We start from the raw sequence: 15,954 nt of genomic DNA on the forward strand, positions 1-15,954 counted from the left end.
GAATTGCTGGGTCATAGGGAGCTCTATGTTTAGTCTTTTGAGGAACTGCCATACTGCTTTCCATAGTGGTTGAATGCGTTTGCACTCCCACCAACAGTGTAGTAGGGAATCCTTCCTGGCCATATCCCCACCAGCATCTATTGTTATTAGATTTCTTGATCATGGCTATTCTAACTGGAGTGAAGTGGAATCTTAGAGTTGTTTTGATTTGCATTTCTTTTATGGCCAGAGATGTCAAACAAGCATTTCTTCATGTGTCTATAGGCCATTCTTATTTCCTCTTCAGAGAAGTCTCTCTTCCTTAAGTCTTTGGTCCATTTTTTAATGGGATGGTTGTTTCTTTGAAGATTTGTTTTGGAGAGATTCAATTTTTTTAGATGTAGATATATTTTGGATATGAGACCTTTGTCTGTTGTATGGCTAGTAAAGATCTTCTCCTACTCTATGGACTAAGCCACATTCTTAGCCCATCTTATTTATGTTTATTAACTTGGGTGATCTGACAACGGAAGAAACCACTTTTTATCTAAAATGTTTAAGAATATTTTCAGGAAGTAGCATTGCAGCTCTAGTGGTAGAGCAGTAGCCTTGAGCTTAGAGCTCAGGGACAATCCCCAGTCCCAGAGTTCAAGCCCCATGACAGACCAAAAATAAGTAAATTTTTAAAAAGAATAATTTCAGAATAGTAGCTTCTATCCATTGAACTACACATTGCATATTATATGACCTGCCTTAAATTTAATCCTCATAACAAACAACAAGTGGATGTGTTTTAAGGTCATAATCTTACAGAGACTTAGAAAAGTGAAGTCATTCAGCTAAACCACCACCAGTAAATGACAGAGCCAAGAGCTACCAGGAATTAACCGAGCCTGCAGCCAGTGTCCTACATTCCCATGCTGTTATTCCTTTTTACACTACTAATGATGTTCCCCCACTTGCAGGAGGTCATCATATTGATGCTGAACTTAGTTCAGACACTTGATTGGCATAGCACACTGCAGCCCAGAACTCCTGGACTGAAGCGATCCTCCATGCTCAGCCTTCCGGGTAGCTGGGATTACAGGAGCGTGCCACCACGCCTGGTGCATGCTCATATCCTCTACAAATAGGTGAACTTCAGGGTAGAAAGAGCAGATTCCTCTTTTTATACTCACTGCTTAGCACAGCTCAAAGTGCTCAGTGTATAAGTGAATCACTTACAGTAAAGTTATCAAATAGAAACTATTATTATCTTCAATGAAGCTACAAAGATGTAATGTGCTAGGAATTCCCTAGGGGTGATCATTTTTTCCCGGGTCTTCCTTTCGAGGTATGTGGTAGGACAGCTTTCCTATCATCTGCTAGTCAGGTAGGCTCACTCCTGAAAGTGGTAAATAAATTATGAGTAGAATTGCTATGTGTCAGTCTTCTGCTGGAACATTTAAGTGCTAATGTGAGATTCTCTGGTACTCAAAAGAGCTGAAATGTACCTACAGGTACTAGATGCTAGAATCTCCACCACTCTGGATCCCTGAGTTAGTGTTTGGAGCTCTCTTTCCTTCACAATAGCCACAGCAAATCTAACTCATCCAAATTAATACATAGGATTAGATTCTAGCAGGGGATGGAGTAGAGCTTTATATTTGTCTTCCAAGAGCGTGCTACCTTATAAGTGATTAGTGGGGCTTAATACTTTTCTTTTCTAAGCACACTGTTTCATTTTCATCTTGAAGCACTAGATAATCTTAAGATTTATAGTAAAGTAAATGTATTAATCACTGAAATACTCATCTTGAAGGCATTTTGCTAAACTAGAGCTTTCAGATTTCATTGTAATTGAAACATTTAGTTGATTTGATTTATTCATATGTGCCTACATTAAAATGATAGTACTATCACTGAAATGAAACTAATCACAATGGAATATTCAATAACTAATAATAATACAATACATTTAGCAGCAAAAGACAACTTTCTACAGAATATGTCCATAGGTGCTTTTGAATTTATTTGAAATTTTAATTTGATAAAAAGAACATCTTGGAACTTTGGGGCAAGGAAAAATATAGAAAAGGATGATTCATATTTCAACCATCTGTTACCAATGCTTTCTTTTTTGTATGTCTCAATAATGGGGCTTTATCTAAGGGTCTTACACTCTTGCTTGGCTTTTTCATTCAAGACTGGCATTCTGGTACTTGGGCCATACCCCTATTTCTTGATGTTTGATAATCTGAGATAAGAGTATCTCAGATTTATCTGTCCAGGAACCAGGATTCTCAGATCTCAGCATTTTGGGTATTTAGGATTATAGATGTGAATCATAGGTGCTTAGCTTTATAATTACTTCTTTTCATATTATTCACATTATTTTTAAGTCATTTTACTTTGTTAATATGGTAACACTTTCAAAATTTACTAATGGAGTTATTAGATTTTCTTGCCTTATAAAAGGACAAACCCTTCCTATGTTTCATAATCTTGTAATTTAAACAACCATAAGTAGGTTTGTTGAGAGGAGAGTTTATCTGCTTTTATAATTTACTTCCTGGTTTTAACTACAGTCTGGTGGGTGAGCTTTAATATAGAAATAATAATAATAAACTATCACTGTAGTGGCATAGCCAATTGGCCATAAAGGTTAGATTTAAACAGGTTTCTAAAATTCAGTATGTTTTCCTACAGGACTGCACATATTTTTCTTCTTAACATTGCCAGTGACAGTTATGTCAGGTTATCATGTTTCCTTCCAGACTTTACTACTAGGGAGTTAGTTCTACAAGTCACCATTTCAGCAACTAAATTTGTCCTTACTGGAATAGTTTTCATCTTTTTTCTTTCTTATTCAATTGTCCTCCCATTACTTTGTGTGTGTGTGTGTGTGTGTGTGTGTGTGTGTGTGTGTGTGTGTGTATTCAAACCTGAATCCTCAGGCCTCCTGAGTACCTATGATTACAGGTGTGAGCCATCCATGCTTGACTTTATCTTGTTTGGTTAATCCAAATAATTTCTCTTTCCTACTCTCCCTTCTTCACTCCTTTACCTGTCTAGAGAATAAGTAAAGTAAAAATGAAAGAAATAAACAAATGGACAATAATTATAGTAGTTATTAGCTTTTGGGTTCCTGTTCACATATACTTGTTTTTTAGTGGTACTCTATTTTTAAAAACATTCCCTCCCCCAAGACATGTGAAAGGGTATCAATGTATGTGAATTAATGCACCTTCTATCTGGTAAATATCATGTAACCCTTCTATTAATTACAATAAAAAACATATAAAAAAAAACCATTCCCTCCCTCCCTGCTTTACTTCCTGCATTTTTTCCTACTTCCTACCTGTATGCTTTCCTTCCTTCCTTTCTTCTTTCCTTCCTTCCTTCCTTCCTTCCTTCCTTCCTTCCTTCCTTCCTTCCTTCCTTCCTTCCTTCCTTCCTTCCTTCCTTCCATGTGTGTTTGTGTTTGTGCTAGTACTGGGAATTGAACTCAGGTGCTTGTCACTTAGCTTTGTTCCTCAAGGCTAGTGCTCTGCCACTTGAGCCACAGGCCCACCTCCATCGCTGTACTGTATTTTTCTGTTGTTGATGTTATTATTGTTGTTGCCTGAAATCCTAGTTATTCAGGAGGGGCTAAGATCTGAGGATCACAGCTCAAAGCCAGGAAAGTCTCTGTGACTCTTATCTCCAATTAACAACCAGAAAATTGGAAGTGGAGCTGTGCTCAAAGTGGTAGAGAGCTAGCCTTGAGAGAAAAAAGCTCAGGTACAGCACACAGGCCCTGAGTTTAAGCCCCACTACTGATGACAAAAAAAAAAAAAAAAGATCAGCCTAGCTAATCTACCTCTCTAGCATGAGAATTCATGAAGGACACATGAATATAGTGAAAATGAAATCGATTAGGAAGTCCACTAGGAAAGGATTAAGCTTTCAAGAAACTGAAAGTAAGTCATTTCTAGGTTGGGAATGACAATGATTTTTATTTATTTATTTATTTTTAAATTGAGTTTTAGTTAAATATAAGGGGCTTGGCATTCAAGTCTCCCCAGGACCAGCCTATGGAGCAGAATCACCATTCCATGAAGTTGACCTTTTACTTATGGTTTACTAGCCTAGGTGGGTAAGTTAAATGAACTGTTCTGTAGTTTTAGGAACTATTTTTGACCACCTTAGGCTAGAAGGAAGCCTATCATTGATCCTTAGGTGGATAGAGTATTCAAAACACCTATCTTATGATATCCCATGACCTTAGTGGGCCACATAGGCTAGGTAAGAGCTTAATTACTATTTTTTTCTGTCACAGGCCTTGTGAGCCCATCCCTCATTTTAGGTTCCATTTGCATTTCCCTGTCACTGATGGCTAGCTACTCCCTCATTGTTCACTGGAACTTACTGTACTCCATAACTAGTAACCATTGTTTAACAGTGGCTAAAAACAATTTAATCTTCCTATAAGACTTGAACATTCCTCTGTGTAATACATCATTGTTTTGTGGGTATGTGGATTTTGACTTTTAACATTTGAATAATCTTAATGACTATTATCAATTTTCCCTGAATCGTGTGAAAATAATCAAGTTGCCAAAATAAACATTGAATTAAGTTGTAAGTTCCTTGAAAATACTAGAATATTTAATTTTTTCCCCCTTACCCTTGACTGCAGTTGTTAAAATTTAATGCAACATTGGTGGTGAAGTATGGTTTAGCTAATGGCTTCTGTTCTGGCTTCGTGAAAACTAAGGAAAGATTTATGCTGCAAATGGAATATGTATTTATGGAAATATGCAGGTTAGTTTTTAAATATCCTCAGAATAGAAAAATGCCATTTACTCTGTTTCATGTTGTTCATGTATTTATTGGTTTATAATAATAACCATGACCTCCAAAGACTGGACATTTGCTGGGACTTAATGATGTGTGTGAGTTAGAGCCCCAGAGCTTCATACTGAGGCAATTAATCATTCCACCAGCCCTTTACTTACAGTTAATAACTTCTTCTATCAGTCTTCATGACTCTACTACTCTAGGTCACAGCATCAGTTCTATCTACACCATGGATCAGCTTTGCTGAATATCAGAGCATACTGTTAATCTTAGTGTAAACCAGCTGACAAACTCCACATTTCAAAGGGCATTCATTCTATGATTGAACTCTTCTAAGGATTTGAGCCTATGCTGGGCAGTTCTTTAACTCCTATCTTTAAGCCATTCTTCATTATGGAAGTATTTCAACATACACACACACACACACACACACACACACACACACACACAAAATAGTTATGAATTTTGGGAATAGGAGCATTTCAAATTATCCCCAATATTCAATATGTTTTTGTTTTGTTTTATCTTGCTAACAATTTACTATGATTTTCATTCATAGAAAGAAAGAGTTGTGGGCCAGGAGTGTGGCCTAGTAGTAAAGTGCTTGCCTAGCATGCACAAAGACCCAGGTTCAAGTTCTTGGTACCACATACATAGAAAAAGCCAGAAGTGATGCTGTGATTCAAGTGGTAGAGCTCTAGCCTTGAGAAAGCCAAGGACAGTGCTCACACCCTGAGTTAAAGCCAGGACTGGCAAAAAAACCCAAACAACAACAACAACAACAACAAAAACAACAGAAAAAAAAGAAAGAAAAAAGAGAGTTGTAATATGCTTAGAACAGAAACTTTTAGTGAGAACTCAATATAAAATTAACCATATAAAAATATTACACAGTGCTTAATGACATTTAATAGTGCTTAACAGTGCTGAAAACCTGTTAAACACCACTAGGGAGAGTGTGGTCTTTCTAACCACCTCATTTGCATGTAGCTATCTCCTTTTATTTTTTTTTTCCCAGGGCTTGAACTCTGGATGTGAGTGCTGTCCCCGAACTTTTGGGTTCAAGGCGAATGCTCTGACTTGATCCAGCCCCACTTCTGGCTTTTTGTAGTTAATTAGAGGTAAGAGTCTCAGACATTTTTTCCCCCATGATAGCTTTGGACTGTGATCCTCAGATCTCAGCCTCAAGTAGATAGGATTATCATCATGAGCCACCAGCGCCCACTACATAGCCAACTTTGGTTTGAGTGTTTTCAAATTTTAATTTCAGACTCACAGAATTAAAAAAATGTTGAATTTCCTCTTCTTCCTCCCACCCCAGCCCCCAATTCCACATATGCTCTCTTTCTTGTTTATGAGGTTCTTTGTGCTTTGGTTCTTTTGACAGTAGACTAAAGCTTTCAGTCCATACTTAGGCCATTGCTGTACTATTGTGTTTTATTTTGGACTCCACTTTTGAAGAGAGACTTTGGTGAATGGTGACATGTTACATGTTCAAGAAAGGATGACTAAGATGGTTAGGAGGCTATAAATCATGTCATTTGAGCAGCAGTTGGGTATACTTAAAAATGCAAGGACATAGTACTCTGTAGGGAGGTAACAGCTGCTGGCTTCCAATAAAGCAAAGGGCTGCTGGGGGTAGGGCTGGGGATCGGGGGATTGCTTGCTATTTCTCCTGTTAGAAGAAGCTGCAGGGGGCTGATTTTGGCTAGCATGGATGGGAACTATTTTTTAATGATTAGAGCAATCTAGAAATGGAAAGGGACTGTCCCAGGAGATCTTAATTTAAAATCAGGGGAGGTTTTGACTCAGAGGCCACATCTCCTACGTGGGAATTATAGGAGACTTTGTACAGAAAGTGCAAAATTGGGGGAATAAAGACATCTCAGGTCTCTTCTAGATATTTAATTCTACGCATATATTCTGGCTGGGAATATCTGGCCAACACCAAGTTCCACTGAAGATTTTACCTTCTTTCTAAGGCTTGAGGGAGGGGCTTGGAAGAGTGACTTGTTGGAGTGGGATGAGGGGGGGCTAGAAAATAAAGGGTGGTTGCAGAAGAAACAAAGTTCTCCTAGCCACTTATCTTTATTTTGTTAATTGCTCTGCTTATATTGTTGCTTTTTGGGGGATGAGACTTGTTTACCTTCATACAGAGTGGTTTCATGTGGCTTGGTATGTTGGTGTATAGCTTTCCCCTCTCTCCTTTCTACTAGGCCCTTTCTATAAGTCACACTCTATTTATCTGGTGCCAGCCCTGATGAGTCAGCGTGGCAGATTTACAGATGAAATGATGAGCAGTTTAAATTAACCAGTGGATCCAGACAAGTTCTATTTTTATTCTGTTGCTGTGTAGGCCAGGGATTGGAAATTTGATTTAGATACCTGATGTGTTTCTCTTGCCTTGTCTTTCAATTAGTGTGTCATCCTTATTTGGTTTTGATTGGAGACTTTGCTTGAGCGTCTGGGATTGTCTTCATGTAATGCAACATGCTAAAAACAGTGCTATCCTAACTATAGCCACTGCCTAATCGTCCAGACATCCCCCTCTCTCAATTTACATTATAGTCCCATCTGGCACACTGCATACATCCCATTTTTAGTTTATTGGTATGGAATATGAAGGCATTTGGAAATCAGAAACACACAATACAAGTGTAAATTGTCATTCTGGATAATATACAATTCTTAGAGAACAAGGGAGGATATTTGCTTACCAGGTGGACACGATCTTGTTAGTGTTATATGGCTCTATTAGGTGGCTACAGATGTCATTATAAATTTTCACTTCTAATTTTTAGTGGTTTGATATGTCTGTAGTTTGAAAAGGGCTTTGATCCTAGATGAAGCTTCATCACTGATCCTCCGCTCCCTACTGGAAGCATCCCACCACCTTAGCAAACTTTACTAAGCTGAATCATTCTCTTTTTAATTTCCCTAAGATGGCATGTTGGCAACAGAAAGAGTTTTTGTTTCACCTGGAGCTTGAACGAATGGCCTTGTGCACACTCACTTTGCTTTCCTGATCAAAGGCTGGTGTTTTACCACTTGACTCACACCTCCACTTCTTTCTTTCCTTTTTTCCCTTTTCCCTCCCTCTCTCCTTCCCTCCCTTCCTTCTTTATTTCCTTCTATCTTTTCTCCTGCCTCCCTCCTTCTCTCTTTCTCCTTTCTTTCCTCAGACTAGTCTGTCCAGGCTGGTTTTGAACCTTGATCTTCAGGTCTCAGCCTCCTGAGTAGCTAGGAGTATAGGTATAAGGTACAGATTCCTGGCAGAAACAGTTTTGAATCCTGCTTTAAAATAAGAAATGCTCAACATCTCTGGTCATAAAAGAAATGCAAATCCAAACAACTCTAAGATTCCACCTCACTCCAGTTAGAATGGCCAGGATCAAGAAATCTAATAACAACAGATGCTGGAGGGGATGTGGCCAGGAGGGATCACTACTACACTGTTGGTGGGAGTGCAAACTCGTTCAACCACTATGGAAAGCAGTATGGCAGTTCCTCAAAAGACTAAACATAGAGCTCCCCTATGACCCAGCAATTCCACTACTTGGCATTTACCCAATCATCCAGAAACAAAGACATACTAAATCCACCAGCACAACAATGTTCATTGCAACACTATTTACCATAGCAAAGATATAGAACCAACCTAGATGTCCCTCAGCTGATGAGTGGATCAACAAGATGTGGTATTTATACACAATGGAATTCTATGCTGCTGTCAGAAAGAATGACATTGCCTCATTTGTTAGGAAATGGAAAGACTTAGAAAAGATCATATTAAGTGAAGTAAGCCAGACTCAGAGGAACATAGGCTCAATGATTTCCCTCATTTGTCATAATCAGTAGAAACCTTGGGCTCTCCTAGCAGAGATTTGCAATAGAGCAAAACCTTGATGCAAAAGGCCATATAGTAGGACGCTAAATGAAAGGATCTCTAGGATATAGAAACATAAGCCATATAATGAATGATTGTTGTTCTTAAGGTACTATGTTATCTCTCATCTCTTTTGCTGTCCCTTGGTTATCTCTTATTGTTACAGTATCTCACTTTGTTACCTGATATATCGGATATATTTGTATTTGGTTATTTGAAATTGGATAGGGAAGGGGGAAAACAAGATGAGGAGTGGGGGTGGGGGGGAGGGAAATGGGGACCAAGACATGTGAAAGGGTATCCATGTATGGGAATTAATGCACCATCTATCTGGCAAATATCATGTAACCCTTCTATTAATTACAATAAAAAGTATTTGAAAAAAATAAAGTAACAGAGTCAGGTGCTGGTGGCTTATGCCTGTATTCTTAGCTACTTAAGAGGATGAGATCTGAGACTCTCAGTTTGAAGCCAACTCAGAAAAGTTTGTGACACTCATATCCAATTAACCAACAAAAAGCAAGAAGTGAAGCCATGACTCAAGTGGTAGAGTGTTCTTTGAGAAAGAAAAGAAGAAAGAAAGAAAGAAAGAAAGAAAGAAAGAAAGAAAGAAAGAAAAGAAAAAAAAAGAAAGAGGCTCAGAACAGTGCCCAAAACTCCTGAGATCAAGTCCCAGGATTGGTACCAAAGAACAGTGCCCAGAACTCCTGAGATCAAGTCCCAGGACTGGTACCAAAAAAATAAATAAAATAAAACCAGACCTATCTATTGCTACTTGCATTGTGACTAAATTATATACTGTGTGATATATCCCTAAAAGAATTTTACAGATTTACTTTTGGACATACCTATCATTGGCCACTTGTATTCTTGTTCACATAGATCTATTCATAGGCAACATCCAGGTTAGGGATGTGTACATTCAATGATCACTTAAATCTATACTGTATAGATAACTGGAGGTAACTTTTTCTGTCTTATTTTGTCATGAGTTGCAAGCAGATGAAGTTTCAGTTTGAACACTGTGATGGCCGAGGAAAGAAAATTAAGAGCAAGTCAGCAACAAAGAAAAGACCAGGCCAGAAAAATCATATGGATTATCAAAACAGGCCTTAGGTAAAAAGCAAAACTGAGGACTTGATACTATATTGAGAGAAAACAAAAGACATCTCCAATATTTATAGTATCCTTATCCTTTGTTCTTATGAAAGAACAAAGGCCCTGAAACACATTCTAAACATGACAAAAGCTAGAAAAACTCAAAGCCACCTTAGGGGATATTTATCTAGATCAAGTATTTTCTCTTTTTTCTTTATTCTTGTCCATAGGGACAAGAAAGGAAACAAAAGGATGTGCACTAGTGGCTTACAATTATAATCCTAGCTTCTCAGGAGACTGAGATCTGAGAATCCAGGATCAAAGCTAGCCTTAAGTGGTAGAAAAAAATAAAGGAAACAAGAGAAAACACATTGGAAAAGTATTCATTAGGACTTACCAGACATAACTTGTAAGAGGTTCTGAAGAGCCCCATTCTTTTTAAAAATTCAAAAAATTGTTATTATAAAGATGATGTACAGAGGGGATACAGTTATATAAGTCAGATAAGGAGTATATTTCTTTTTGGTCAATGTTGCCTCTTCCCGCGCTGTCTCTCAGCTTTTCCCTCTCATCCCCACCCTCAAGTTGTAAAGTTTATTTTCAACATAGTGTCTAATGAATAGCTCTGCGGTATTTGTTCCCCCTTTGTCCCTCAATTTCCTATTTCTTTTAAGAAAAATAAAATCAAGACAAGGCTAAAAGATCTGGGCACTTGTCTAGATGAAGACAGTAAATATCAGGTAGCCAAAATATACAAGGATAATTGCAATTAAGATCTTAATACTGCTTCATACTGGTTTGGCAGTAGGATCCCAGCAGAGTGCAAAAGCAAGAGAGGGAACACAAGGCAATCATTGTTGGCTTTGTATTAGGGGTTGCCATCCATGAACTAAACAGCTGTCTGCAACAGCATAGGATCTCCTTTGTCATCCAGTCCATCTGTGCTTACACTGAGAACATGGAGCTCAGAAGATAAATTTTGGGTGCAGAGCCCGAAAGATAAGAGTGCTTTTCAAATAGGCACAGGAGGATCTGAAAAAAACAGGCCATGGCTTTTATTACAGTCAAGAGATTTTTCTAACTCTCAAGCCCTTCAAAAAAATTATACCTTGTCTTTGGTTGTCTTAATAATGACTGTAGTTATTTATCTTCAGTAACTCTTGAACACTTCCAGGTTTGAAGAAAGGGCCACTCTACCAGTAACTGCAGATGCTGGAAAGAGATTTGCAAGGGCAGAAATAGTTCAAGAGCAGGGTGATCTTCAAGAGTCGCTTAAAATCATCCAAGGGTGTCAGAAGTGATGTGGGTATCCAAGAGACCAGCCAGACGGGAGAGGAGATTTCTCTAGGTCTTTAGTCAGGGAGGAAAAAAATGGGTTTGGATGAATAGGCTCTGGGTATGAGTTTGCTTGGCAAAGTAGGTCATGGATAAACTGGGATGACAGTATATTTGGTAATGTGCTGGATTCTGATGATGAAGTTCACGTAATGCCTGGGAGTGTTTTGGTGACTGAGGTTCAAAGAGGACAGTAATGGTGATTATATTTATACATCCTTAGTGAGGTAGCTAGAGGGAAAACATGTCTATATCAACTTGTAAAAAGCAGATGGACTAGAATATTCAGAGAAAATTGATAACATTATTTTTTCTTAAAAGTTTTAGTGAAAATTTAAACTATTCCAGCTAGGTACTAGCGGTTTATGTCTATAATCCTAGATACTCAGGAGGTTGAAATCTGAAGATTGTGGTTCAAGCTAGTCTGGGCAGACAAATCTGAGACACTCTTATCGCTAATCAGAAAAATGCTGGAAATAGAGACATGGCTTGAGTGGTATATTGCCAGTCTGAATGAACAAGCCAAGAGAAAATGTGAGGCCTTGAGTTCAAGCACCATAGTACTGGTGTGCGCGCTCTCTCTCTCTCTCTCTCTCTCTCTCTCTCTCTCTCTCTCTCTCTCTCTCTCTCTCTCTCTCTCTCTCTCTCTCTCTCTCCCCTCCCCCACATAACAAAGAAAATGTTTTGTTGTGGTTGATAGCTTATTATTATTTTTCTTATGAAACAAGGTTTTTCCATGTAACCTAGATTAATCTGGAACTCTATATATCCTAGGCTAATCTTGAATTTGTCCCAGTCTCCACAGTGCTGGTATTACAGGCATATGTGCCATGCCTAGTATTAGTCAGCATCCTGTTACCATGATAAAATAGCAAAAAAAATTAACTTAAAAAGAGAAAAAATTTATTTTGGCTTAACGCTTTTAGAAGTTTCAGTCTACAACCAGTTGTCTAATTACTTTGGGGCCTGTGGCAAGCTAGTACATCACATGTGGTAAAACTGTTTACCTCATGGTAAGCATTTGAAAGAAACAGAAAGAACAAACATCTGGGGTACAATTTCCCCTTCAGTAGCATTGACATGAAGCCTAGGTACATAGCTCAGTGACAGATTCCTAGTAACACCTCCTTACTCCTTCCCACCCCTCGGCCCACACACAAACACACAAATGACCAGAAGACTTCTCGCTGGGCTCCTTCTCTTAATGGTTCTACTACTTTTTCTTTTTGGATTATTCATGAAACTGAGGTTACAGTTCTTGAGATCCTTGGAAACACAGGGTAGTATTGCTTTGGGAAAATGTCACAGTATGCTTTTCCGATGATCAGCAAAAGATTCTTTCTACTCTGAGCACACAGGTTATTGCAAAGCCTTCCCAGAACCTACTTGCTCTCAGTTCACTCAGCTCAACTGGTTAGAATAGGGCTACTCCAGTTTTGGTGTGAGTGCTTCTTTAACAAAGATGGAACTGCTGACATACAGTTCTAGGACTGATTTTCAAGGTAGCTAAGACCTCATTACCTGCAGCACTTTAAATCTCACACTCTGACCAGCTTAACAGCTCTTTTATAACTTTAATTCATTCCTCTTTAGTCTGTTTTTCTACACAGACTCCTCTAACCCCTAGCGCATAGTTTCTGGATACTTTTCCAAGTACATCCATATATTGGGTTGTATGAGCCTTTTCCTTATGAAAAATCTGTTTTCCACTCCTTTTGCTAGTCTCATCAATTGAAGAAATAGATTCTAAAACTATGAGGCCTCTGTCTTCTCAACTCCTACTTCTGAGCAGCTGATGGCACAGGAACAAACCATCAGATCATGGAGACCGTGTCACTCCAATTTCTGGTTGACAGCCCAAGCTGGGCATGAGAGACCTTCCTTTTTCCAACTTACTGCCTAGCTCTCTATGATTCTTATGTTGCCTTGCTCTTACTCAGTCCTTGTGCCATTCCCCTCCATTCATCTTTGGCATATGCTTTTCCTTTCTAAGGACTCTGAAGGCTTGCTGTAGTTTGAAGCTGGAATGCCAACAGCTCAGTCACCAGCCTGAAGCACTATTGACTATTGGGATGTGGTGGAAACATTAGTTGATGTGTCTTGGTAGAGGGAAGCTGGGTCATTTGGGGTATGCCCTTGAACAGTATGTGTACCCTGGCCCCTCTGTCTCTCTGCTTCCTTGGCCATATTGAAGTGAACAGCTTTTCTCTGCCAGGTGTTTCTTTCATGTCGTACTACTTGACCACAGGCCCAAAAGCAACAGGACCAACTGACCATGGACTGAAAGCCTTGAAATCATGAGTTCAATCCATTTTTCTTCCTTTTAATATGTTGGCCTGAAATATTTTATCACAGAAACAGAAAGGTGACTGCCACTGACTATTTTCTTACCTCACTTCTCCTTTTGACTTACTATAACTGACCAAATGCATCAGTGACAATCCTCCTGTGAAATTCAGTGGCCAATTTATTCATATAACTTCAACCAGCAACAACTAACATAATTGATCCCTTGCTCACTCATCTTCTTTCCTTCCCTCCTTCCTTCCTTCCTTCCCTCCCTTCTTCCTTCCCTCCTTCCCTCTTTCTTCTTTCCCTCCCCCCTTTCTCCTTCCCTTCCTCCTTCTCTCCCACTCTTTCTATTTTCTTTCCCTTCCTCCTTCCCATCATCTTTCTTTTCCTAGCTACCCCTTTATCTCCTCAAAGGAATTTCCATGACCATTCAATTCTAGGACCCCAACCTTGTTGTTTCGCCTAATTATCAGCACAAAATTTATCTTACAGGTTATTTTACCCATTTTATTTAGTGTTATCTGCCTCAACTAGAGGGTCTGCTTTGCTCATTTGATGTAACACCTTTAGATAACCCATAATGTATGTCTTTATAGGAGTCTGAGGTATAGAATAGGTTGGAGAGGTGATCAGCTTATGCAGTACTTGACTAAGAGGGGTTGATTTTATCTGCTGTGTCTTTCTGTATTCTAGTGCTTGCCATCTGTCATTAGAGATAATGAAGACATAAAGCTATCATCGTCTCTTCATTGTAATGTCTACAGTTCTCTAAATACTCTCCTTGCCTTTGATCTTGTCCCCTCCAATCCATTCTCCACTCTAATTTTTTAATTTTGTTTTTAATTGAAAAGCTAACCAGTTGTCTAGTTACACTTCTCCAACACACACACACACACACACACACACACACACACACACACACACACACACACACTTGGTAGTAACTGAATCTCTAGGCAACATATTCCAAGTTGAGAAGATTAAAAATTAGGGGAAAAAGAATCTCAGGTCCAGTTAAAAGCCTTGCTTCACATGTGTCACTGGTCCTGGCTAGACTCTAGACAACATCCTAAAAACCCCATTAACATTAACTTCAAGTAGCCTTTTTCCAGTTTCTAATTTGTGAATAAAGTTGTATTTTGTTAATTCTATCCAAAACCTTGTTGCAACTTGTTTTGTTTATAATGCCAACTTCTGAAAGCTTAACTAAAATTAACTAGACAATAAACTAGGCAGAAATTGCTCTACAGAAAGAGAAATTCTAAACTGACACTTTCCAGAGAATCCACAATTGTTTTATTCAGAGTAAAGAAAAGAGGAGCATTCACTGGGACTAGAAGAAACTCAGCCCTAAGTTTGGGACTAGAAGAAACTCAGCCATAAGTTGTATTCAAACTACATATGCAATGAGGATAATATTACCTTAATACTGTTGCATTTGTCTACTGTTTGTCTAATATTAATAGTTATATAAACAGAGCAATGCAACTAGAATTTGGAACAATCCTTATAGTATTACAGTGTCAGGCATATTTCAGTTCACACCACTGGTTCTCTTTGCATACCTTTGCTTCCTCCTCTTCAGTAAAGTCATTCTTTTTTTTTTTTTTTTTTTTGCCAGTCCTGGGCTTGAACTCAGGGCCTGAGCAATGTCCTTGGACTTTCTCAAGGCTAGAGCTCTACTACTTGAACCTCAGCACCACTTCCGGCTTTTTTCTATGTATGTGGTACCAAGGAATCAAACCCGGGTCATCATGCATGCTGGGCAAGCACTTTAACCACTAGGCAAAACTCCCGGCCCCAGTAAAGTCATTCTTAATGTTGAACCTTTTGCGAATCAGGAGTTTTCCCCTTAATCATATTGGCAACAGTTTTGCATATGACATCAAGCAAACCTTTGATGTCTAAGTAGTTTGCAGACGGAGTAAGTTCTAAAAGTGTAACTTGGTCAACTTTCAGGGATTCTTGGTCCCAAAGAGGAATATTATTTGCACGCTTTCCTTTGTTCTCATCATTCTCAGGAGGAGGATCATCCTTATGGTGGGTGCACCACTGAATGACCTTTTTTTTTAAAAAAAAAATATTGCTGCATTAACATTTGGTAGAGGAACTGGGTCATCATCTCCATCATCTTCCAACACGATCTTGATGGTCACAGATTGTTTGGCAATTTCTATATCAACTTCAAATATTTTTTTATCAGAACTCTGTAACTGAATTGAAGACATGGTGTTTGGTCTCAAAAAGACCCCAGACAGGAGTCTGCTGGGAGTGGGGCACCGTCTGTGCAAGGAGGAGAGAAAGATGACAAGGCCACTACCTTTATTTATTTATTTTTTATTTTTTTTGCCAGTCCTGGGCTTGAGCTCAGGGCCTGAGCACTGTCCGTGGACTTTCTCAAGGCTAGAGCTCTACCACTTGAGCCTCAGCACCACTTCCACCTTTAATATTTAAAATATAAGCCTGGAGTGTTACTTTCTGCTTAAAACTTTTCAAAGGTGGGCAATTATTTGCAATATAAAGCAAATTACTTAGCAAGAACC

The 15,954-nt window shown here is 38.7% G+C and overlaps 1 long non-coding RNA gene and 1 pseudogene across 2 annotated transcripts in view; one reads left to right on the forward strand and one right to left on the reverse strand.

Moving 5' to 3' along the window:
• Window positions 1-15,954, forward strand: part of LOC150053170 (uncharacterized) — a 195,847-nt gene that overhangs the window by 20,408 nt on the left and 159,485 nt on the right. The gene's annotated exons all lie outside the window — the stretch shown is intronic.
• Window positions 14,935-15,639, reverse strand: LOC150053171 (S-phase kinase-associated protein 1 pseudogene; annotated as a pseudogene).

Source organism: Megascapheus bottae, chromosome 16, assembly GCF_031878675.1.
Source record: "Megascapheus bottae isolate mThoBot1 chromosome 16, mThoBot2.hap1, whole genome shotgun sequence".
NCBI classification, from domain to species: Eukaryota; Metazoa; Chordata; class Mammalia; order Rodentia; family Geomyidae; genus Megascapheus; species Megascapheus bottae.